The sequence below is a fragment of the Lepidochelys olivacea genome, assembly GCF_965140295.1.
Source record: "Lepidochelys olivacea isolate rLepOli2 genome assembly, chromosome: 4".
In the NCBI taxonomy this organism is placed as follows: domain Eukaryota; kingdom Metazoa; phylum Chordata; order Testudines; family Cheloniidae; genus Lepidochelys; species Lepidochelys olivacea.
The window spans coordinates 47,619,094-47,645,626 of record NC_140414.1 but is presented as its reverse complement, the minus strand read 5'-3'; positions in this window follow the sequence as shown (position 1 = coordinate 47,645,626).

Below are 26,533 nucleotides of genomic sequence, written 5' to 3'. Positions count from 1 at the left end.
CATACACGTTGTAAGGAGAGTGGTCAGTTTGGATGAGCTATTACCAGCAGGAGAGTGAGTTTGGGGGGGGGAGGGGCTGGGTGGGGGGGGTTGAGAAAACCTGGATTTGTGCTGGAAATGGCCCACCTTGATTTTCATACACATTGTAAGGAGAGTGGTCACTTTGGATAAGCTATTACCAGCAGGAGAGTGAGTTTGTGTGTGTGGTTTTTGGAAAAAAAAGGGGGGGGAGTGAGAAAACCTGGATTTGTGCTGGACATGGCCCACCTTGATTATCATACACATTGTAAAGAGAGTGGTCACTTTGGATTGGCTATTACCAGCAGGAGAGTGAGTTGGGGGGGGGGGGCGGAGGGTGAGAAAACCTGGATTTTTGCTGGAAATGGCCCACCTTGATTATCATACACATTGTAAGGAGAGTGATCGCTTTAGATAAGCTATTACCAGCAGGAGAGTGGGGTGGGAGGAGGTATTGTTTCATGGTCTCTGTGTATATAATGTCTTCTGCAGTTTCCACAGTATGCATCCGATGAAGTGAGCTGTAGCTCACGAAAGCTTATGCTCAAATAAATTGGTTAGTCTCTAAAGTGCCACAAGTACTCCTTTTCTTTTTGCGAAACATCCTACTGACATCATTTTGATTTTTTCACCTTTACAGTGCTTTTAATGCTGCGTAGACAAGAGAAAATGGTTGGAGCACCCTTACTTGGTCTCCCACCCCTTTATATATTGGAAATGTTATTTTAACAAAGGAAACTGTATTGGCCTCTGATCTCCACCAATTCTAGAGCTACATGAAATTCTCTCTTTTTATCCTAAGCAATTAAAGCCAAGTCTGACTAAACTTTCTTCATAACACAGAACCCAAAAGCCCTGGATCAATTTTATGTTGCCATTTGCTCCACCAGTCGAATCTCAACAACTTTATGGTACTATGACTAGAATTGTACACAGTAATTTAAATAATTTTTTCTGCTCCTAGTGCCTCATACTGTACAGCATATAGTATGACAATAACTTCTGTAAAGGAACGTTTGATACTGCTATGCATCCCCCAAAATCTTGTTTGCCTTTTGCACTACTGCCAACCGTTGTGCAGATGAATTCAGAGCAATATCCACAACTCCAACCATTTTTGCTAGTAGATATGGGAATTCAGTGGCCCTTTCTCATTACTTTGCAGTGAATTTCAGCAGTCACATCAGCCTAACCCAGCCAAAACTGTTTTAAATTTCTTCTTCTCCATCTTCATTTTGTCTTACAAGCATATTTAGCAACATCTTACCATATATGACAGGTTTCAGAGTAGCAGCCGTGTTAGTCTGTATTCATAAAAAGAAAAGGAGTACTTGTGGCACCTTAGAAATTAACCAATTTATTTGAGCATAAGCTTTTGTGAGCTACAGCTCACTTCATCGAATGCATCTGATGAAGTGAGCTGTAGCTCACGAAAGCTTATGCTCAAAATAAATTTGTTAGTCTCTAAGGTGCCACAAGTACTCCTTTTCTTTTTACCATATATGCTGTACAAGATGCTTTACATGCAAATTAACCAAGTGGTCTTACTAATCACCATTTTAGCAAACCCTTGCCAAGGTCCTGATCCACAGGGGTGCTGGAACAATTTGTATAGTGGGGTGCTGGGAGCCATTGAACCAAACTGTAAACTCGGTATATGATGGAAACTGCTTCAAACCACTGCAGCAGCACTCCCAGCATCCCTAGTTCCAGCACCTATGGCCTGATCCAAAGCCCACTGAAATAAATGGAAAAACTGCCACAGATTTGAATGGAATTTGGATCAGGAGCATGAAGGTAGTGAAAACTTCCCATACGTCCCCTGCTAGGAATATCCCCCAATGTGGGAGAGATCCCACCAGGTACACAGCGTTTCATAGATATTAGCTGTCAGAAGCGGAATGGCTCAGAGACTCAGGAATCTGGGGTTCCATTCCAAGCTCCCCCTCAAGCTTAACCCCTTCGGTCCTGCCCCTTTCAGCCTGTCCCTGTCCCAGTCCAGTATCTTCTGCACTCTTGGCTCCTCATCCCCGTCCAATTCTCCTCACTTGGCCAGTCCCTATCTCCATTCCTCTAGCTTCCCATACCAGTCACAGTCTCCTTGATCATGAAATCCTAGCCTTGCCCCTTTGAACTCTCCATCCTTCTTCTTTTCTCTCCACTTCCAGTCCCAGTATCCTTCCATGGACAGTTCCCACCTTCCCAGCTCCTGGTCTAATCTGTCCCCGCCTGCACCACACCCTGGTCTCAGTGCCCCCCCCACATTCCCCATTCTCACTGGCTCCAAGTTCCAGTCTTTCTCCCCAGATTCCTTCTCTTATTTCAGTGTCCCCTATCTTGCTGACCCTCTTCCCCCACTGGCTCCTTGGCCCAGTCTCTTTGGCAAGCCAGTGCCTGTTCCAGCACTCTGGCTCCTTGTCAGATCTGTCTCCCCTCCCACCTTGCCTCCTTCCCTCTGCCCCCTGGGTTATCAGTCCCAGTGTCCTGTCCCAGTCTCACCCCTGTGTATTAGCTCCCAGTCCCCTCTCTGTTTCCTCACTGGCTCCCAGTCTCCTTGCCCAGCTAGTCACAGTCCCCTGATCCAACTCTCAGTCCCACTCTCCACCGTTGTTCCCAGACCCAGTTTCCTCACCCATATCCCAGTCTCCTCACCATCCAAACTCCCAATCATCTCTTCCCCCTGCCAGCCCCATTTCCACCTCTCCACACCCCTACCAAGCTTCTTGTCCCAATCTCCTCCCCCTGCCCTCTTGGGTCCCGGCTCTTACACCACCACCCCAGTGCATGTGTATATTATATACATACACACACATAAATACATACTATATATACACATAAGACAAAAGATGTGCTATACCAGAGTTAAAACTGTAAACACATGCAGGTAGTTTGCCTCTTTCTGAGAAAAAAAAAGAATATGAAGGGGGCAGATGGAAAACTCCCAAGAAGTTTCCCTCACAGTTTTCTCTAGATCTTTCCCAGAAGGGAGCAGGGTGATGCCCCCTTATGGAATGGGCAATTTGGGTATTAAGTGATCCCTACCATCACACACTTCCTTTTTTCTTTTTCTTTTACAATCTGAGTGTCATGGGGGAAAAGGGACGGCAATCATACTTATATTACCTTCGGTTAAATTCCCAGGCTTTCTAATATATATTAGAAACTGTAATGTTTGTTGAGGTTTTTCCCATTAAGTGGGTGTGGACTGTGTTGCTGGGCTGAGTTGTTCTTTTCTGAGACTTTGTGTACTTTCCATTATGTGACAGTTCCTGCAACTTAAGATAGGTGCCCTTCCATAAATCTAATAAATTAATACACACACACACACACACACACACAATTAAGTAACTAAATCATCTTCCTAGCTCAATTTAAATCCCACCTCTTTTGGGTCCTTTGCCTCTTCCTTCTCCATCATTGCATAAATTTCTGGTCTTCATCTCCTTCCTATTCAGCCAATCTCTTATTTTATAGCATTGCAACCCACTTCCTTTGCTCTACTACAAATGGCAGCCTTGACCACCCACTGGCCTGCTTCTCCCTCAAGTATCTTTGCCTTCTTCCATGCTTACCCTTATGCATGGAGCAGCCTCCTTGATTGATGTGCACAGCATAGCCACGATCCTTTATTCCTTCCAAACCCTTTAGTGGACTCACCTTTACTATGATTTCTCTGATTAACTGCATCATAGGATAATGACTAGGCAGGTGGCTTGATAGTGATTCATTATAACTCTTCATCACTTTGTCTCTCAAAACATACACATGTACAAAAACGACAGGAACAAAACTTTGAAGCCTCCAAATTGGACACTTGGCAATTATATGCAACCTTGTGCTCCTGTTACTGCCATGATTAAGTCTACTGTCATTTTTCACTTTCCTTCATCTCCTGCTGTATTGTGTCTATTTGTCACATCTTGTCCCTATTTAGATAGCAAGCTCTTTTGAGTAGGGACTGTTTCTTACTAGGTGTTTGTACAGAGTCTTGAAAAATGGGTCACCACACCACTGGGGCCTCTGAGTATCACTGTAATACAAATAATAAACCATCTTGGCACTCTGAATTAAAAATCTAAGACAAGTTATGTATGAGTTGGTCTGACTCACAAAGACTTGATATATAAAAGAACATTTAAAACACTTATTTTGGGCACAGTTCAAAATAAAAAAAACCTGGCTTCTGAGCTGTGTACTACAGTGTAAGGTAATTTTGAAGGGGTTGACTGGGTTGCCAAAATATCGTATATATAAAAGTCCTATCAAATTTGGTAGCAATGGAAGCAATAGGAGTCTATAAAAATTAGTCTAAACATTCCATAACATTTAATGGAAAATTTCATCCCTGCTCGAGAATCCTATAGGCTGGTACAAAGATTCTATAGAAAGGTGACCTTTCTTTATTAACTCCTAAAGGAATAGAAGCCAGATGTATTTTTTTTTACTGTGCTATTGATTAAGTCATATTGAACACATTTTGGAAACCCAATTCAAACTTCCTTGACTATAGCTTTTTAGTCAACGAGTGAATTGTGGTATAATATACGTGTAGTTGTAGCCATGTTGGTCCAGGATATTAGAGAGACAATATCTTTTATTGGACCAACTTCCGTTGGTGAGAGAGACAAGGTTTCGAGCCACACAGAGCTCTTCTTCAAGTCCTGAAGCAGTGAGAGACTGGGATTTGAACTCTAACATCAACTGGGACAGCCTTTTACACTCCAAGTCTGCCACAGACTCTCAGCACACTTTAAACATACATGCCTGTACATACATGTACAATACACTGTAAGGGAATCTGTTCCCTGTTTCTCTTCATTAGCTTTGACTGTAACCACAAGCTGGCTGGAAAGGAGGGAAAGGTGATTTGTAAATACATGTAAGATGGGTATAAAAACACAGAATTTGTTTTGCAGTTTATTAAAGGAAATGTTTTTTTTACGATTAATCATGGTCTGCGAGGCTGCTTTATACAACCCCATTCCTCCTCTCCCCCAGTTATCCCACATGAGGCCTTAGCTGTACTAAAATTTTGCAAAGACTTGCATTGTTCTCCCTGACACCGGATCAGTGAACACAAAAAAGCAACTGCCAGCTCAAAAGCAATCCGGTGATAGAGCCTGGTGCTATCTAATCAAGGGCAAAAGGTCACTTCCGAACAACTGGGCAATAAAAGATTATTTCCAGCCGCAGAACAGAAAGGCCCAGTGGTGGATGGTTGAAAGGGAGGGGAGGGGGGCTGGAAGGAGGGCAAAAGGGCTCCCGTCTGTGGGAGGAAGTGCATTGAATAAAGCCAGCAGACGGGAACCATCTGGCTCTGTGCGTGGTCTGTTCTTAAGAAGAGAGAGAAAGCCGCCTCAGAGGGGCCAGTGACTCTGTGCAATGATTCAAACTTTTTGTAATTTAAAAGCAGTTTTCCCAGGCACCAAGAAACAGAAAAAAGAGAACTTTCCCAACAGAGGGACATCACGTCTTATCGAATGCCGACTACAAGACACATCCCTCATTTTAATTCAATAATGATAGATGGGTCTTATCAGTGAACAAGGCCCCATGGAGAACTAGGCAGGTTTCATTTATTTATTTATTTATTTTAAAGGGATGGTTTAAAAAAAATTAAAAATTCAACCTCCTTGAATTAAACTTATATGCACTCAGAACCTTTTCTAAAGCATAATGAAAAAAAAAATTTTAATTCTTTGGCATATGTCTTCTTTATTATTTATACCTCATACTTTGTTTCTCACACATGTACACTTTCTCTCTCTCCTTGGTATAAGGCCTTATTTGAATGGAAGCAAGAAAATAAAAGAGCCAGATTACATTCAGTCCAGTTGCCATGGCCTTTGAAAGAGCAGAATTACAAACATTTCAGTACAAATGCAATAACCTCCCCCATAGTAGTACATGTCCTTACTTTCCCTCAATACGTGATTTGCACTGGATGCATTTGGCATGACACAGCTAGGAACTGAATCAGTGCAGCTATTCAAGCACCTAGACACATCCTCAGTTCACTAGTGAAGTAATGCAGTCCAAATCAAAGTAATCCAAAATTCACAGAATAGGAAGTTAGGAGTGTCCCTGGTGCTTTGGGCAAATTTTCCTTTTCTGGGGGGATTGGCAGGGGGCATTGCTGTGCTGTTTGCAACTCATCGCCAGTCACGATGGCTGATCTCCGAGAAAGGTTAGTTCAGAGGCTGAGCTTGACATTCATTGGTTTCTAAATAGGAACATCCTGAATTTTTGTCCCAGCAAGCTCAAAGATAGGGATCTGAGCAAATGTCCACTAACTAATCCAGCCTTCCCCCACCCCACTTTCACTTGTACACTTATGCTTTTTTAACTTAAAAAGTAGCTAGAAATATGAAGCATGACATAACTCACTCTATAAACTACATGGTGTACACCAGAAAAGACCCATTTTGATCAATCAGCCTTGATGGGCAAGAAAGTACTGTAACATTTGCAAAATGAATTTACCCTGTAAGATGTCACAGATCTAGGACTATTACATAATTTTGCTGGGGGTTTAGATAGTTTAGCAAACATATATGAGAATATATAGGAGATAATTTGGCATTTTGGAGAAATGAGGGAAATTCTGATGTTAAAATAGACCATTAAAAAAAGTGACAAAGCAACCAAATCTGGCAAAACACCACACAAGCCATGCTCCTTCTCTTACCACTCCACATAGATTTGTATTCATTTTCTTACATAGCTAGAGTGTATTCCATAAGGTTTGGTGAACACTGGCCTAGCTAGATTATTACATATGATATTAATAGGACACCATGCCAGAGAAGAATATCCCAAAGAATGCTGGAGAAGCATATGCAAAGGGGTATATTTCCACATTCAGACATTTCCTTAGGAGTACAAAGAGAACACTGACAGATTACAGATTGCTCTGAATCAAACAACAGGCCCTATTTAATAGGCAATCAAAGATGGAACCTGTGTTCCATGACTTACGCACCCCCTCCCGTAGAACGCTAATATGGACGGAAAGTGAAGTACACAAATTTAAAGCAAAGGAAAATAAGGGTAAAATGTTACCAATTTCTGTGTTCTTTAAGAAAAGAAGCGTTGATGAAAGATGCCATAAACCATTGATAGTGACATTTTCTTTTCTGAGGGGTGGAGGAATGTAATGGTTGTTCCAAAACCAAGCCATTTATGGATGAAATCTAGATTCTACAGTATTATATTTGGGGGCTATGAGAGAGGCAATAGTGGCCAAGCTCCTGATTCACAACCTACAGTATGAAACTACAAATAGCTTTTAAAGGACCAATTACCGCTCATAAACCCTTTAGGTGCCTTGATAAATCAGACAAAAGGGGAGCTTACACAGCCTTGCCTCATGCCACCCACTTTAGTAATACCACTGAAAGGCATAATTCTCATACATTATCAGAACCAAGAGAGACATTAAACCCTCACTAAGACGACTTTCTGGGCCAAACTCTGCTCTCAATTACATTGGTATAAATCCAGAGTAACACCAATGACTTTTGTGACATTACTCTGGATTTACACCAGTGTTCCTGAGACCAGAAATTGCCCCAGTTGTTCCAGAATAAGCGCTAAGTAGCTAGCCTGGCTTCCAGTTCAACTGATGTTGGGATGACCTGGGAGCTTTGTGATTTAAGAGAAAATCTAACCCCATTCAGCTGAACTCAGCAACCAAAAAATTTAACAGGTAGGAAGCACTTCTCAACATGAACAAACCATGACACACTTTTGAAAATACAGGTTTTAAATACGATTGGCATTTGTCCTCCTGCTGCAAGTAGCCACCTTCCTGAACTTGCCATAATTTGTGATGTACATATTACAGGTTGTCAGATACAGTAAATACTCCCCAAATAAACCACTCCCCACCCACCGACAAATCTACACTCACCAGGCTTTAACTCTGATTTAACAATTTATTATTTATTTGTATTACCGTACCGCCTTGGAGCCCCAGTCATGAACTAAGACTCCACCGTGCTAGGCACTGTACAAACAGAACAAGAAGACAGCTCCTCCCCCAAAGAGTTTACAATCTAAGTAATTAGAAACATATCTATGTGTAAAATGTCAGCTTTTTGTTTACATCCCGTTACTATAGTTCGCTTCTGTAAACTGAAGCAAGTGAGAAACTGATTTACATTGCAACATTTTGATTGTTATCAACACGCATTTCTAACATGTCTGGTGCCACAGTACCTGGCTGCCCTTACATAGATTCATCTAATACATGGAATGCTGCTTAACAGCAGCGCTCCCCTTGCCCCTCTCTCTCACAAAGCTTCTCATCAGATGTTTGACTCCAGGTGAAGAGTAGGAACTCCAAATCCATTAAGGAAATGCCTTTGCAAAATTGTGGGTCTTGTAGTATGCTCTGAAAGTAGTAAAATGTTACCTCGGACTAATCACTGGCAGAAGTTTTTTCCTCACATAGGGGCCCTCAACTGAGAAAAGTCTGTCCCTGCCCCATCAGGCGTATCCAGTGGTATACCGCTGCTCTGGGTTTAGAGGCAGAGGTGGTTCCTGATATACAAAGGTCCCTGACTGCTTAGAACTTGGACAGGACTTTGAATTTGACCCTGACCCAGACAGGTAACCATCCCAGAGCGTAAAGCACTGTTCTCAGTGTTCTGTCTTGCTTAGCAGGCAAGCGGACACATACCACCCCAGCTTTAATTGGGCTCTTCTATGATCAGACCCAGGGAGAGTACAATGTAAAATCCCCATTCCTTACCCAATAATAACGAATGAAGTCTGTTGGCCAGGTCTAGATAAAGAAGGGATTTTGGTCACTAATCTATTCATCAGCTTGACAATAGGGAGACAGTTGCTATCAGCTGAGGAGGTAGGCACAGACTTCTTAAGCTCCTTAAATTGTTTCCCCCTGCCAACTAGCATGTCTGTTTGCCTAGCATGAATTTAAGCCAATTGTTTCTCATCCATGTCCCTACTACATCCAGACAGTAGGACATCTGGGAGACAGCACTGTCCCCACACAGAGATTAGACAACATAAAGCTGGATTTATCGTCAGCATATTATTGATATCATACGCCACAGTGTCTGATGGTCTCCCCTGGAAGTCTGACACAGATGTGAAATGGGAACTATGTCAGGTTTGAGAATTCTGTGGGGAGGAAGTTGTTTATCATCATCCTCTGTTGGATGGGAAAGAGTAAAGTTATCGTAGAATAGTGTCATCAACCCCACACTCCCAGCAGGACCTGCTAGCATAAAGTTTTGATCCCCCTAGTGTCAAAGATTACTTCTAATAGTTTTAGCATGAACATTCGGTCTCTGTCCATAGCATAGAGCAGATCATCTGTCAATACCATCAGTGCCATCTCCGTGATTTATCCAAGTCTTAAGCCTGATTGGAAGTGATATGAATAACTAGAGGAGCCAAGGGGTGCTGTACCTGACCTGACACCACCTTCTCAGTAAACTTCCCTCCAGAAAGGGAGATTAGAGATAGGATAGTTTGTAAATTATTGACGCTGAGTGATCATCTCTGGAGCAAGAGTTAGATCCCTGTATGTTTGATGGTTTCTGGTGACTTCTCTTTTTCGGGGGTGAGAGGGAGTGGGGGGTGAATTAACTACAGACGTTCACATCATTTTCCACTTCCACCCCCAACCCACCAAATAAATCTTTCTTTGCCATTCATAGATCAGAATGAGTTCACCCAAAATTCATACCAGGTTCACTGAAAGGTTCCTTAACCTCTGGGAATCTTTCAGCAAAGCAGGGCTGGGATTCAGGTTTCATACATCAAACCAGGCTGTAATGAAGGTTGCTATTTCACCCAATGCTACGCCAACCCCAGGCTTCTGAAAGAGGGAGAGAAAGAGTGAGAGGGAGATCAGGTAGCTTCAGCTTTTCCAAAGACTGCATTCCTGGCACCATTTTAACATGGAGAACTCCATTCCCCATTGCATTGTCTTTGTTACCTTCCGGTGAGGGGATTCCCTTGGCTTGGATCTGCAGAAGACAATGAAGCAGGAACAGCACAGCCATGAAATGCAGAAAGGAGCTCTCTCCCTGACCCAAGCTGGTTGTTTTCTCAGTTTCTGAAGTATCAGCCCTGTTTTTTAAGGATATTTCCTCTCTGCATAAATTGAGACATCTCTGCAATCTGTTCCACGGGAGGAGCAGGCTAGCAAGAGGTTGTATAAACTGCTCAGGCTGATGGTGGTGCCAGGGAAAAGTGGGATGGTCCATACCCACTATCATTAATCTAGAGAAGCCTTGCCGCTTTTCAGGGCTAACAGCTGCTGCCCTCAAGGAGGTTCTCACTGCTACTCTTTGAACATCTCTGGGTGCCCCTGCTCCCTCTCCCTCTCCCATCCAAGGACCTGTTGCCCCGGAGCTGACAGTTGTTTTCCAGAGTGTTTTTTTTTTTTGGAGGGCGCAATCTGGACTGCTACATTTTTTTCCACAAAGGGCTTTGGGGGGGGGAGAGAGACAGGAGCCTCCCAGCCTGTGAAGAGCTCAAAATCTCATAGCCTGCTCTACTCCATTCTCCCTCCCTCCCTCAATAATGGATCAGCCCAATCAGCTTACTCCCTCCTCATACCCAAAAAAACCCATTGGTTTGAGGGCTCCCTCCCTGAGATCTTCTCTCTGGCTATTGAGGCAGAAAGGCCAAGAGAAGCAGAGGCCCAGAGCTACCCATCTTGTAGCGGGAGAAGAAGGGGCTCTACCCTCACCCCTGCGCTCCCTATCTTGTAGGGCACTGCTTGAATTTGTAGTGCACTGGGAGAGGGAGGCAAAATCTGTCGCAATGTAGAGCATACCCCATATGGCCACACGTTTGAGAGCTCTGGCTGTCGCCGACTTCATGTAAATGCCCAAGTTTGGCAATTTTGGACTTCTAGCTCTTCTCCCTGAAACGAAAGCCTTGCAAATATAAATATACAAGTATATACAGATGCAAACCACTTGCAAGGGGCACCAGGAATAGCACCTTGGCTCCATTTCTGCAGCAAGAGAATGATCTAGAGATCCAGGACATAAGTTTGTTTTGTTTTTTTAAATATAAAATGAATTAAGATTAAGGTGATTCCCAAAGAAACATCTGGCCACCTCTCTACAGAATCCTTAGCCTGGCCTTGTGCAAAGCACTGTGATAAGAAAGGACAGAAACACGTTATGCTTAGGTATGGGGGTGTGTTGGGGGGGAAAAAAAAGGAAAACACAAAAGTTATACAGGCCTGTCCAAAAATGCCAAGGGCAGCTATGTCCATAAGCAATAGGAGGCAATTTCTCAGTGTCTGCTGAACGTTCAAATAGGATATATTAACTTTTGAAGTGACAGTCAACCTTTTAAGTCCTTAAGTTCTTTTACCTTAAGAGCTGTTTTTTAATAGTGATATAAACAGGAGGGTTCACTTTCAATAATCTCTCATCTGATTTCTCCAGCAAGCAAAGAAAAATATGTAGCATAATTCATGAGTAATATTTTGCAATTTTGAAATGAAAGTGGAGTTATGTGTTGAAAGTACTGTATAAACATTAAGTAGTGAACCATCACAACATGCCTGTGAAGTAGGTATTATCTCCACTGTACAGTTGGGGAAACTAAGCAAACTATAACTAACTATAGCAGATCGATAACAGAACTATGACTTGAACTCAGGATTTCCAATCCTGTGCTCAGTCTTCAGTTTGTGCTGTCCTGCACATCTCTACAGAAAAGAGCACATGTTTATGAGGATAGGGCACAGCCCCTTTGCACCAAAGGCAAGAACATGAACTGTCCAGACAGAACGTAGATTTATATTTAAAAAAAGAAAGCTATTTTGGTGGAAGACCCTTGAGGCCTAAAAGTCTGCCACCATCCTTTTAAAATTTCCTTTTCCCTCAGCTAAGCCAAAAACAATTTTGCCACATGAACCAATTTTTAGGCTAGCTGATGCTATTAGAAAACAATGTGCCCCTCTCACTCCGATATGGCACATCCTTGCCCACCTCGTCCACTGTTTCTTTTACTTCCCCTATCCTCTGACACTTATTAAACAGTGACTATTTTACTACTGAGGGATGTTAGCCCCTGTAGTTGCAGATCCAGGGCAAATGACTCTCTAGCATAGCTAAAATATGAAACAGGAAACTGTTTACGTCATGTCTAGTAAACCATCAAAAAGCACCTTGTTTAAAATAGAAAAATCAGATGAGATCATTACAGTTTTTAAATATTCTATTTTTTGGCATGACACCTACCTATCTAAGAGTCAATGTAAAATGATACTGAAAAGGTTACATAAAATCATAACAAGGCAGTCAAATATTCCTATGTGCATCACTTGTTTTGGCAAATGAAGACTTTCATTGGAAAACAGGAAAGAGGCATCATTTTTACAAAAGAATGTCATATACCAATTAGCACTGCCGCTTGCAAGATGAACAAGTTGTCTGAATTACTATGGAAATTTTGGATATAAAATGGCTGACTGAATGTTTTAGGCGTGTGTGTGTGTGTATCTATATACACCTAGAGCATAAAAACAGGAGTAACTGATTGCTATGGCAATTATTTATATATAAACACCATTGATGGGCATGACACTTTACAGAGACAGAAAGATGTTACGATCAAAGTTAAGAGGAGAAACAACAGGAGCAGAAAATATAGGGAAAAATCTTGATAATGTCTTAAGTAACTAAGTGGTTATTATTTCATAAAGTCATAGCAAAGTGATGCATTCAAGTGAGAGCCAAACTAGATAGTCATAGTTCTCTCTCTCTGTGAAGCACACCATAGACTTTTATATAAATGATACAATATACGGATACACAGAATGCTGATAGCTAGGTTAGCGATTTCTGAGCAATACCAACCAAATTACAGTTTGCTAGATGATTGAAAGAAAAACGTGCTGTTTGCAATGAAAGTGCCATTAGTGTAATTTTGTTCTGCAATTCAGAATCAGCTGTTGTGGTGAAAAGTGCTAAGAAGCAGTACCATCCTCAGGGAAGAATTTATGAAAGAAGATGGTTCATAGACACATGTACAGATGAAAACTTGTACAAAAGTTATACACTCAGCCACTTTATGGAGATTCTCAAGCTGTATGGCATGCTCTAGCTTGACTAGTTGAGAGCAGTACAAAAAATATATCCTTGAGGTTTACTCATACAAAAATGTAAAGATGCTTATCTTTAGTAGTTTACATTGGCTCAACTCAGATTTCAAAAGAAAAGAAAATATTCAATTTTATTTCAGATTCACTCTGGGCATGTTCCACATTCTACACCTACACCTACACCTACACACACACACACACAGTTTCTGATAACCTATGATTTATAATGACTACATCTTCCATGCCCAACACCACAAGTAAATACGATAGAATACATTTTATGTAACTATTCTTGATGGTACATGTAGAAGTGTCTATGCAAGCACAAAGTATTCTTAACACATTAATGCATTTTTTTTTAGAGTAACAGACTTTCACATGTAGCCACTGACGTTTTGTCCTTTCTGTAGCCAAGAAGGCGGCATACTCACGTGTCCAAATTCTCCCCTGATCATCTTCTCATTTAGGCCAATAGAGTCATTTTAGCAATCCTCCACTTTTAAAAATCAAATAAGAGGATCTTTGCCTGTGAGTTAACCAAATCCAGCAATTGGGAATGGGGAGCTGGTTTGCAACAATTTGCAACCATTGTTCTTCAGATGACAAGAGCACCCCATAAGTTACTGTGAAACAGGCCCCTGCAGCTCCTTTGAAGTACTTCAGGAATTGGCAGGAAAAGATTTCAGAATAGGAACCTGAATTTGGAGTAAGCGTAGGAAAACAGTTCAGAATGTATGTATTAAACTAACACAGGAGGTTGGCATTTCACATCCTTTAAAGTTAAATTTAAGAGGGATAAAATGTAAGGGATCAAACAGAAGGCCCATTGGAAATAAGAGCAATCCAAAATGCAGTTGGCTAGAACTCCTGGATTTGGGAGTAGTCTTACCAAATATTATGGAAAGATTCACTCTCTCTGCAGTTCCACTAATAGTTGTCATTTCCCTGAGCCCAGTTTCCCATTGAATCTGTATGTTAATGTGGACAACCTTGCTTTATCTTGATCTCATCAGACTTTATGAACTGGATCAGTTCATGTTTGATTTTCAGAAGAGATTTTTTGTTTTTGTTAAGTTTAGGGCCAAGATTTTCAAAAGCAGTAGCCTAAAGTTAAACTCCTAAATCCATAGGATCCATAGGCCTAAATAAGTGGCCTAATTTTTATTTTATAAGTGATGCTCTCCTAGCATCTTGAAAATTGGACCATTTATTTAGATGCCTATATATGAATTTCAGAGCCTCATTTTAGGGTTCCATTTTTCTGTAATTCTGCAGCCAAAAAACTGAAGAGCCAACACATAGTATCTCCTCTTTTCATTTTCTAGTGCCTACAATACAATTCTACATGACCTTGACATAAGGTCTTCTGAGAGGCATTATGGTCGAGTGGACTAAAAGCAAGATCAGAATTCAGGAACTCCTGGATTCTAAAATTAGGTGTAACATCAAGGCAATGTGTAGCCTTGGGCAAGTAATTTACTCTCAGAATCAAATTCCATTTTGTGAGTGGGTGCACCTCCTAATAAAATTAATAGGAGCTATACTCACTTATGCTATGGCTGAATGTGACCCAGAGGGTCTGTTTCCCTATCTGTAAAATTAGGATAATATAATAATACTTACCTGCCTTATTGAGGTGTGGTGAGAATTAATTTTGTATATTCGAATCTCCTAAGAGAAAAGTAATTCTCAGTTTTCTGTTCACCAATGGTGAGATCATATATTTCTCAGAAATAAAATAATTTTTTGCAGGAGAAAATTAACATTTACCCTGAGAGGGTGAAGTAAAATGTTTGGCCCTAAGGAAGATATCTGCAACATACATAGAACATTAGGGAGCTTGGGGGAAGGGTGTGGGCTTTCATAATATTAAGTGGAAGAGTTATTGCAGGTCCACAGGTGGGGAAGGTCATGGGTGCATCTTAGGAATGGATGCTAACAGAGAGCAGGGATCTGTGCAGCTGCACATCAATACATACTTAGGGATGACCCTGTTCAACCTGATGGGAAACTTTTATAGAATTTAATAAGCATGAAACTAATAATCTATAGAACTTTCTCTACAACACTATAGAATTTAATAGAGCATTATTACCTGCTTAAACTAACCTTAGAGTTCTATAGCAGGATACATGTGTCTATTGAATTGTATCAAATTTGACAATCATTTCTGGATAATTCAATTGTTCAAACCTTACTAAATTGCATTGGAGTTTTCCAAAAGAGAGGTCAGATACACATGTAATATTATTCCTATTTTATAGGTGGGAAAACTAAGGAAAATAGTCATACAGCAAAGTCAGTGACCTCCGCAGCTTTAGAACTCAGCCTCTAGCTAAGACCACTCCCCTCTCTCTTTCAGGTTTGCTGAGAGTGAACATCAGTACAGGTCTACTTCCCCCACTTCCACCAGCTGTTCAAATTGAGTAAGCCCCCAAAATTTAAAAAGATCCTTTGCATCCTTCTTTATCTTTTTGGTGTATTTTACTGCAAAGCGTCAAACATGTCTATCAGGTTATTGTGGTAGGAGGGTTGGTTAGAGCAGGAAGGAAGAAAAATAAGAGCAGTTTGTTACGTTAGACAATTTTCCACTCACCATTTAGATTTTAAGAGCAGGGAGCAGTAATGCTCATAGTGGAAGATCTCACTCTAATGAAATATTAAAGTGTATTAAGCCTTATAAAAAACTTGTTTTAGAGTAGCAGCTGTGTTAGTCTATATTCGCAAAAAGAAAAGGAGTACTTGTGGCACCTTAGAGACTTAGACTTAGTCTCTAAGGTGCCACAAGTACTCCTTTTCTTTTTATAAAAAACTTGGAAATATAAAACAAGGTTGTTTCTGACACACGTTGTTCCTGTCAAAATTTTTTCCCCACTACTTAGAAAGTTTGCATGAGAAAAAATGTTTTGATTTCGTCTGTTTCTGCTGCCAACTCCCCACTCAAAATCACAGTTGTGTGTTTGGTCACATCATTACACTCTCCACAGTAATCAGTACTGTACTCATACAAATAGAAATATGACTTCAGGTGGGTGAGTAACAGGCAAGAGCAAATGAATGTACATAGTCAATTCTCCAAAAGAAATCTGTGCTGCATTCTAAGGTTGCCATCTACACTACAGTCTCAAGTTTTGTTTTTAAACTAGTTTTGAACAGCTTAGCCCTATCATCCAACAGTGTTTAAAACCAGTTTGGGGGCAAAAGGAGGAGATGGGAGCAGAGTTTGAATGCGGTTTTCTAAACAGCTCCATCTGTAGTGAACACTTCAGTGAGGCTACTCATGTAAGAAAGAGAGTTTACTAGAATAGGCCTCAGTTTTTCATCTGGCCTCCAGTTTGTGCATGTGCAAAGTTTACAAGCATAGAATGTGCTTTTGCATGCGAGCTAATAACTACTCAATATGTGCTAACATCCATTTGCTCTGAAAATTGCACACTATCTGAACCAGACCAAGTCAGAGACCAAATGACAAGTTAGCACCAAATGTAGGCAGACTTCCCTGCATCCCTCCGTTTAATGATTTTTATTTTTTTTCTGTAGTACGAAGCCAACATGTCTGTTTATGGCCTGTAAAATATAAGGACAGAATTAATTTCTGTGTTTGGACTGAGGGTGAACATCAGAAAAATGAAAAGGAGTACTTGTGGCACCTTAGAGACTAACCAATTTATTAGAGCATAAGCTTTCGTGAGCTACAGCTCACTTCCGAAAGCTTATGCTCTAATAAATTAGTTAGTCTCTAAGGTGCCACAAGTACTCCTTTTCTTTTTGCGAATACAGACTAACACGGCTGTTACTCTGAAATCAGAAAAATGTCGAAGTCTTCCCAGTATTGTTTATAAGGAGCCCTGCATCCAAAACTCAACATTTTTTCTGCATTTATATTTTTAGTGAAATTACCCTAATGATGGCAGGGAAAGAGAATGCTTCTCTCTGTTTTCTACTAGGTATCGGTGCTTCTTTATGTAATAGGGAAAGATATCTGTGTCTAATAACTAACATGCGGCAAATATAAACTTTTCTACTTAAAGATAAAAGAAAAGGAGTACTTGTGGCACCTTAGAGATTAACAATTTATTTCTGCATAAGCTTTCGTGAGCTACAGCTCACTTCATAGCTTATGCTCAAATACATTTGTTCGTCTCTAAGGTGCCCCAAGTCCTCCTTTTCTTTTTGTGGATACAGACTAACATAGCTGCTACTCTGAAACCTACTTAAAGATAAATTTTTAAAGGACCAGTGGCTCTCTAGCACTGAATATACACAAGAAAATATTTATTTGTCTTAAATAAACATCAACAAAGCATGAAAAGTGAGCACCTCATAAAACAAATATAGAATACATTAAAAACGGTCCCTAAATCAAAAAAGCATAGTTCTCCACATTGCATGTTGAAATATGAAGAAATAAAATGAAGAAATAGACCATGTTTGCCTGGGCTTCAGCAGAATAACAGAATGTAATGAATGACTAGTCTGGTTTTTTTTAAATCATCTGTTGGGTTACTCAATCAGGCATATGTTTGACCCAGACATTCAGTGCCACCTTGCTGAGACTAAGTCAGTGATTGCACCCAGAACACTACAGCACAGAATCTAAACTGGGAGGTCCATGTGTATTTCTACCTTCATCGGCTCTAAAATAAAAAAGTGCAGAGCAAACATTATCTATTGTTAATTACCTGTAAAGTAGGGCTTTAGTCACTTCCCCTGTTTTTAAGAGCTCTGAAGTGAAACCTAAAAGAAGCCACCCATTGTTTTCAATTGTGCAACAGCCAGAAGCAAATAGGGCTCAAATTGCAGCTCTGAAAGGCAACAGGAAATTGGCATACCGCTAATCTGTACTAAACTATTCATAGTAACAAAGGCTACATTCCTGCTAAAATATTCACCATTAGAAATCTAAGGCAGATCTGTTTAGAAAGGACCACAGAATAAATCTGTAGAAATAAAAGGTTTTTTTTTAAAATTAGAAGACCATAATGGGATCTGGCTTTTCTTTCCTGGCCCCGAAAGGAACATGTATTATTTATAGTTCTGCTTTGACTGTCTGGTGAGACTAGGTAGAAGCCAAATGATCAGGATCATTGCCATTTTCAAATAGTATTTAATAAACTAATATGAGGCCAACTGTCTATTACAGATGGTTTAGCTGGATCATATTGTACAAATGTGCCATATGATTAGAACTCCAAAAACATTTTAAATTTGTCTCAGTACGTTTGGATTACATATTTTCTAATTAAAAGCACTAATATTAATTCTAAATCAAAGTAATCAACTGCATAAAAAACATGATTACATTTAATGATATACACAACTTATTAAGACTTTAGATGAAACACTCAAATTTTAGGAAAAAGGAGTACTTGTGGCACCTTAGAGACTAACCAATTTATTTGAGCATAAGCTTTCGTGAGCTACAGCTCACTTCATCGGATGCGCACGAAAGCTTATGCTCAAATAAATTGGTTAGTCTCTAAGGTGCCACAAGTACTCCTTTTCTTTTTGCGAATACAGACTAACACGGCTGTTACTCTGAAACCTGTCAAATTTTAGGGTTTAGCAGGGCCCCATTCTTTCACCTGTATTTTTGAAAGATTAACCTAATAGTGCTTAAAACACAGGGCTGAAAGTCAGAAGATGTGGGTTCTGCTACAGACTTGTTACATGACTTCAGGCAAGTCACTTAAATTCCTTGAGCTTCAGCTTTCCCATCAGTAAAAGGGAAATCTATACCCACAGGAGTGTTATGAAGCTTAGTTAATTAAGAAATGAATCCATAAAGTGCTTTAAGATCATCAGGAGGTGGCAGATGTTACAATGGCACTGTATTTTCTCCCATTCTAGTAGCCTCAAGGGTAAAATTACCCATAATCGTGTATGGAAAACTTGTTTGCTGGAACTGCAAACTAGTTCAACTTTTACACTGAATATTACCTGCACCTGTTAATAGTGATAGACATCTGTGCAATTGCCTTTTTGAGTGCTTTCAGTCCAGCATGAAAAAACAACTTTAAAACTGGAAAAACGCACACATGAGAAGTCCTTTTCGATCTCCGGTTTTCTTCTTCGAACTCCAGCACCTGTTTTTAGAGAGGTCTTTTGTCTCTTGGCAGAGCAGGAGAGTGTTTTTAAACTATAAAGATATTACCTTATGTAAACTTGCTTGTCATTAAACCTAAACCCCAAAATCCAGGTGCTCCTGAACTTAGACAAAGTTCATATCCAGATCTGATAAACTTTACTCCTAGCCCTATCTTTATAAATGGGCCAAAGCAAAACCCTAGATCCAAACTTCTCCAAGGCTTTGTGGCTGTGCAGGCCCATCTTTATTGTGATTCATCAAAAGTGATATAAACATTTAGAATTAAAAGAACAGGTGTCCTTAAGGCAACAATCTACAGTGCCACACAAAGATAATAATTACTTATGCTTCAATAGTGCCTTTCATTCGAAGGATCCCAGAAGCACTGTGCCTGCTGTATAAACACATATAACACTGAAATATAGTTAACCCTCAGACTGGAGAGGTCAGTCAACAGATACAGAACAAGGAAGCCGGAGTGGGTGGATTTTGACCAAGGACAGCTAACAAACTTCACTATTGAAAAGAAAGTATCATAAGATTTTCCAATATCCAGATTTAATTGAAGACACCAGGCTTTAGTCTCTTCTAAAAGAATCCTATATAGTAAACCATGTGGCTCTTCTGGGCTCAATTTTCACTGTGCTGCTTCCAGAGCTGGCAGATACAGTGGCATAAGGAGACGATGACATTAACCCTTCCGGACAAATTAGGAGTGATGGCACTTTGAAGAGGGACTTACCCAGTCCTCAAGTAGGAGGTAACTACAACTTGCTTTGAAAATGAGAATTTAAAGGTTGGAAAAGGAAATCTTTAAGGCACTGGAAGGATTAGTGGAGGGATTTCCAGGAAAAAGGGTTATTTAAATTAAAATGCCTGAGGTTAGAGCCATTGATTATGAAGTGGCATTGTATACAGTCAGCATAAGATAACATTTTTTTCCAAGTTTATATTCAGCATATTCCAGCTACTCAATACTTGGCTGCTAATACTTATTTTCCATTGTGTCACAGGTACTCAATGTTATAACCAAGAAAAAACATCTTAAGTATATACATACATCCCATGCAGTACACTGTATCTGAGCATCACACTTAGTAAAAACCATAGACTCATAGATATTAAGGTCAGAAGGGACCATTATGATCATCTAGTCTGACCTCCTGCACAATGCAGGCCACAGAATCCCACCCACTCTTGCAATAAACCTCTCACCTATGTCTGAGCTATTGAAGTCCTCAAATCATGGTTTAAAGACTTCAAGGTGCAGAGAATCCTCCAGCAAGTGACCTGGGCCCCATGCAACAGAGGAAGGCGAAAGACCCCCACGGCCTCTTCCAATATGCCCTGGATTCCTTCCCGACCCCAAATATGGCAATCAGCTGAACCCTGAGCATGTGGGCAAGACTCACCAGCCAGATACCCAGGAAAGAATTCTCTGTAGTAACTCAGATCCCACCTCATCTAACATCCCATCACAGGCCATTGGGCCTATTTACCATGAATAGTTAAAGATCAGTTAATTGCCAAAAGCATGTTATCCCATCATACCATCTCCTCCATAAACATATCAAGTTTAATCTTGAAGCCAGATATGTCTTTTGCCTCCACTGCTTCCCTTAGAAGGCTATTCCAGAACTTCGTTCCTCTGATGATTAGAAACCTTTGTCTAATTTCAAGTCTAAACTTCCCGATGGCCAGTTTATATCCATTTGTTCTTGTGTCCACATTGGTACTGAGCTTAAATAATTCCTCTCCCTCTCTGGTATTTATCCCTCTGATATATTTATAGAGAGCAATCATATCTCCCCTCAACCTTCCTTTGGTTAGGCTGAACAACCCGAGCTCCTTTCATAAGACAGGTTTTCCATTCCTTGGATCATCATAGTAGCCCTTCTCTGTACCTGTTCCAGTTTGAATTCATCCTTCTTAAACATGGGAGACCAGAACTGCACACAATATTCCACAAGAGGTCTCACCAGTGCCTTGTATAACGGTACTAACACCTCCTTATCGCTACTGGAAATACCTCGCCTGATGCATCCCAAGACCTCATTACCTTTCTACACAGCCATATCATATTGGCAGCTCATAGTCATCCTGTGGTCAACCAATACTCCAAGGTCCTTCTCCTCCTCCATTACTTCTAATTGATGCGTCCCCAGCTTATAACTAAAATTCTTGTTATTAATCCCTAAATGCATGACCTGACACTTCTCATGATTAAATTTCATCCTATTACTATTACTCCAGTTTACAAGGTCATCCAGATCCTCCTGTATGATATCCCAGTCCTTCTCTAAATTGGCAATACCTCTCAGCTTTGTATCAGCCACAAACTTTATTAGCACATTCCCACTTTTTGTGCCGAGGTCAATAATAAAAAGATTAAATAAGATTAGTCCCAAAACTGATCCCTGAGGAACTCCACTGGTAACCTCCGTCCAACCTATAGTTTAACTTTCAGTATGACCTGCTGTAGTCTCCCCTTTAACCAATTCCTTATCCACCTTTCAATTTTCATATTGATCCCCATCTTTTCCAATTTAACTAATAATTCCCCATGTGGCACCGTATCAAACATCTTACTGAAAACTAGGTAAATTAGATCCACTGCGTTTCCTTTGTCTAAACGATCTGTTATCTTCTCAAAGAAGATCAGGTTGGTTAGGCACGATCTACCTTTTGTAAAACGATGTTGTATTTTGTCCCATTTACCATTGACTTCAATGTCCTTAACTACCTTCTCCTTCAAAATTTTTTCCAAGACCTTGCATACTACAGATGTCAAACGAACAGGCCTATAATTACCCGGATCACTTTTTTTCCCTTTCTTAAAAAAAAACACCATTCTACAGTCCACTCAGAGCTGCTTGTGGTTGAACAAGATACTAGTTCAACATACAAGTTCAGTGTTATAGGGCCAAATTAATCCCTGGTGTAAATCCAGCCATTTCAGCTGCATTATACCAGGGATGAATTTGACCCATCATGCAGATGAATTCTGTAAGTGGTTATAAAAACAGTAATACAACTGCCGTGCCCAAAAAACTCAGTCAGGACTAGAGTTCCATTGTGCTAGGTGCTGTGGAAACACAAAGAGAAGGGCTCCATGAAGAGCTAACCTCAAATTCTTCCACACAATATACTATCAAAAGGGTTACATGTTTGTTTTAATAATTCATATAACAGTGTACTGATGCACTACAAAACAGAGTAAGCTTGCAGTGCAAGACATGGGTGGTTACACAAACATACCTTACAAAAGTGCACAAGCATTCTGAGTGAAAATATCTGGTTTCTTCTCTTAGAAAGAATAGACATTTAAAATAAGCTGACTTTTTCAAAAGTTGAGATAGGTAATATTGTGGAATATAATGGCCTTTTTATTTACTTGAAAGCACAGTTTATTTCAGTCATACAATACTGGCTGAAGTTTAATTCCAAATACCCGTATAAATCGGGGATTACAGACAAGGGGTGAAATCCAGGCCCCAGTGAAGTCAATAGTTTTGTTTTTGTGGATACAGACTAACACGGCTACCCCTCTAATTCTTAGTTTTGCCACAAACTTCAATATGAACAGGATTCCAGACTAGATATTCAAATCTGGCATTTAATATTTAATTGCCTCTGAGGCACATTTCCCTCATACTTCCATTTTTTTGGATCATGCATTCTTTGGGGCAGAGATTATCACTATGCGTTTGTTCACCACCTAGTTCAAGAGGGTCCTGATTAGGGCCTCTAGATGCTACAATAACAACAATGAATGAATCCTAAGAAATAATCTGTATAAAAGTAGCATCGCATTCTTGCACCCAAGTTGAAGCAACAGTTATCGAGTCAATTCTCAAAAAACATTACCTGAATTCCAAAATGATCTTTGTTTTATACACTCCAGTAAAAATACACAAAAAGACCCAATTTAAAATTTTTTTGGTTAGCATTAAATAGAAGATGCAAGGAACCCATGTCATCCTTGGTTTTTGTGTAAGGCTGGGTTTTTTTGGTTAGTTTGTTTGTTTTGCAGGAACCCTGATCTTACAGCAAGCTTATTGCAGAGAATATTTTAAATTTAATGGTGCACAATGGATTTGGGAAAATGGAAAGAATGATAGCTCTCAGTTTGTGCTTGTGATTTTGATAAAATATACATCGATTTTTGGCACAATTTCACTCAATAGTTCTGCTGTTAGTACATCCGGCACACTGTCCCAATCGGGGGAGGAGGGGGATTGACACATTAAACGTAGCTTCATCTCACTTCTATGCATCATTCACAGATGTTCTTTTAGCAGCCTAATGAATTCATTTTCCAGATGAAGGACTCACGTCGGACAGTTGTACTGATAGACCAAAGTACATACTCCAGGATCAATGTAAAAACCCTTGCCTTTGCCACCTCTGCTCTGGCACAGGAAATAAGGTGGGAAGCTACCACACCTAGTAAGGAGAGTAGTTTTAAATTTATTCCCCCCAAAAAATGAAGGCTGCTTAAAGGGGACTTCCAAAGAGGAAAGTTCACTGGAAGAACACTTGCCAAACCCATGATCCTGTAATACATGCTATCTGTAGTCATGTGATACCAGGACGGGTTTTATTCCTGTTTCTTGGGAGAGACAATTACCACAACGTAATATTCCAGTTAGAAGAAAGAAAACATTAACTAGTCGGGATTCCTCAATGTTCTGAGGCAACAAACGTAGCAAAATAAGGGATAGAAAAGTATAGGGGAATCCTGAATACTCCAAAACAAATCCGATACTTGGTTTACATCATCCCCATTAATGTAAAACAAATTAAAACCCTCTTAACAGCTTCTCTTTATTACATTCAACAGAGCTAAACCTCTCCCACCCTTCACCACTAAGTATACACAGACTCGAGAGCAAGTGGCTTTGTTAAGAGTTATCCAGTTTGACTAGTGTCTGACTGGACAACGTTAGAATTATTGTTATGAGATTGCTTTAATAGCACCATCACCATCTCAAAATACTATCCCTATCTATATCTCTCTCTCCAGCAGGTATTTACCTCTTCATTTACCATCCGATTGCAAAACTCCTTGAAGTCTCTCTCATCATAAGACTTTCAGGACATTTTCAAATAAAACAAGGCTGGAATTTTAGTTACAAAAGTCTCCTTCCATTTCTTCATCCAAGACCTTGTGCAGTACATTTCAGAACCCCACCATGCCAAGCAGGTGGTTGCCTCGTTTGAATATACCCAAGCTAATATGACTGGGATAGTCACTCAGCTGAACTTCATACCTACTTACTGTACATCAGTTTATGATAGAATTTTTGTTTTATAACAATTTTACAAACTGAAATCTGTCATATGAAGGATATTCTTGCAGTATAATTAGGCTTGAAAGGATTAAATTTTTACCAGTAACTCTTGGTAAACATGGATTTTGCCATACACACACAAGCTGATGAAAAAATATTTCTATTGGTAATTGAAATTCACAGATAGACAAAATAAGAAAAATGCTCCTTGAAAATTTATTAGAGTTGATTTAAGGGTATTTACTTTGCATATTTTGGTGTGATGGTGAAAATTTGTGTTTTAACAGTTAAAAAACTAACTTTCTGAATCCCAACACCTACTGTCATGAAAAAATTGTTTTCTGACCTCCCCATACTTTCCAACAACGGTGAAAATTTAAACAAATCGAAAAAATGCTTATAAATAGATACTAGCCCTCTAAAATGATTAAAAAAATAAAAATTGAATTCTGCCAAGCCTAACTACATGTGCAGTGTTGTCATAGCTGTGGGGTCCCAGGATATTAGAGACAAAAGGAAGGTGAGTGACGTAATATCTTTTACTGGACCAATTTCTACTGATGAGAGAGACAAGCTTTCAAGCACCACAGAGTTCTCTTTCTCTTGTCCCTTTCCCCAACAGAAGTTGATCCAATAAAAGATATTACCTCACCCGCTTTGTCTCTCTAATAAGCCTAAGCATAATATTTCAAAGTAAAATTATCACCACAGAAGAAACTTGGGTTTTCTAATTAAGGGAAAAGTACCACTTATTTATGCTGTAACAACACCTAGAAGCAAAATGGGTGGGCCCCACTGTGCTAGGTGCTACACAAACATATAGAAAGTGGCAGTTCCTGCCCCAAATAACTTACTGAATCCAAGACTGGACTGAGGTCTATTCCTATTCTAATCTTATTAAGATCCTGGGTGCATTTAGCATCATCAAACCTGGGCTCCCTTTCAACAAGTTATGCAAATGGCTTAAATGAAGACTGTGTACAATGACAATATATGAGAGTATACTTTGAAACAAAAATATAAACTAATTAGCAAAGGGGAAATAACCTCAATTGGTGTATACCACTTTAAAATAAGACTTAACAGCAAGAGGTTATTCAAATTGTGGAGCTTCTCAGGTACAGCATTTAACACGCTTTTGTCTACTTGCTCATTTTTTACTACTAAAAACGCATTTCCCCAGCCCTATATGCAACTAATTGGCCCAAAGCATAGACGTTCTCAGACTGTGAGGTGTCACAGATTTGTTAGGTATGAAAAACCTTGCACTCTGAAGGATCCCACAGTGCATCACAAAAGTCAAACATACATTAAGGATGCAAAATATACCAACTAGACAAAAAGGTATCACTCCAATTGCTTAAAGGTAGCCACCTCTGGCATGAAATGTGGCAACTATTTAACAGTGCACCACAACTATACATACTGAAGTTAGAAAACTTAATTATATGGAAGAACTGAATATTTTGAGGGAGAATTTTCCTTGCAATTTTCCCAGAGTTAGTCAGTAAGAAGAGTGTTAATCTTCAAGAAACCAAAAGGCAAAATAGCTATCACAGATTGTGTTCTGTATCTTGAAAAGCATGATGAATTGAGACACAATGTACATGGATCCTTTGTTTTCAAGCAGGCTGTATATTTTGTTTTTTTGGAAGTCCAGAGCTAAGAAACTACAGCTATGAAAAACAAAGGATTCAGACACAGATTAGTGAAATAAAGAGGATTACATAAAAATAACAACTATGAGACTAAAACTGTTCAACATATATTAGATTGTCACAAATTATGAGACTAAAGCTGCTCAGTCTTGACTTTGAACGTTGGCATATTATTGGGCAAGCCGTTGTATCAGACCAATGGCAGTTGTTTGACAAGGAGTTCAGTGTCTTAAAAACTGTTTGCAGCTCATTGTTGGACCAAATTACCAACGAAAAAGAATAAAAAAAATTAAGTTCTTCCCAAAATATTGTTCTATCAGCTTTGCTCTACCACATGCAAAAAACAAAGAAATTATTGGTAAATATCTCT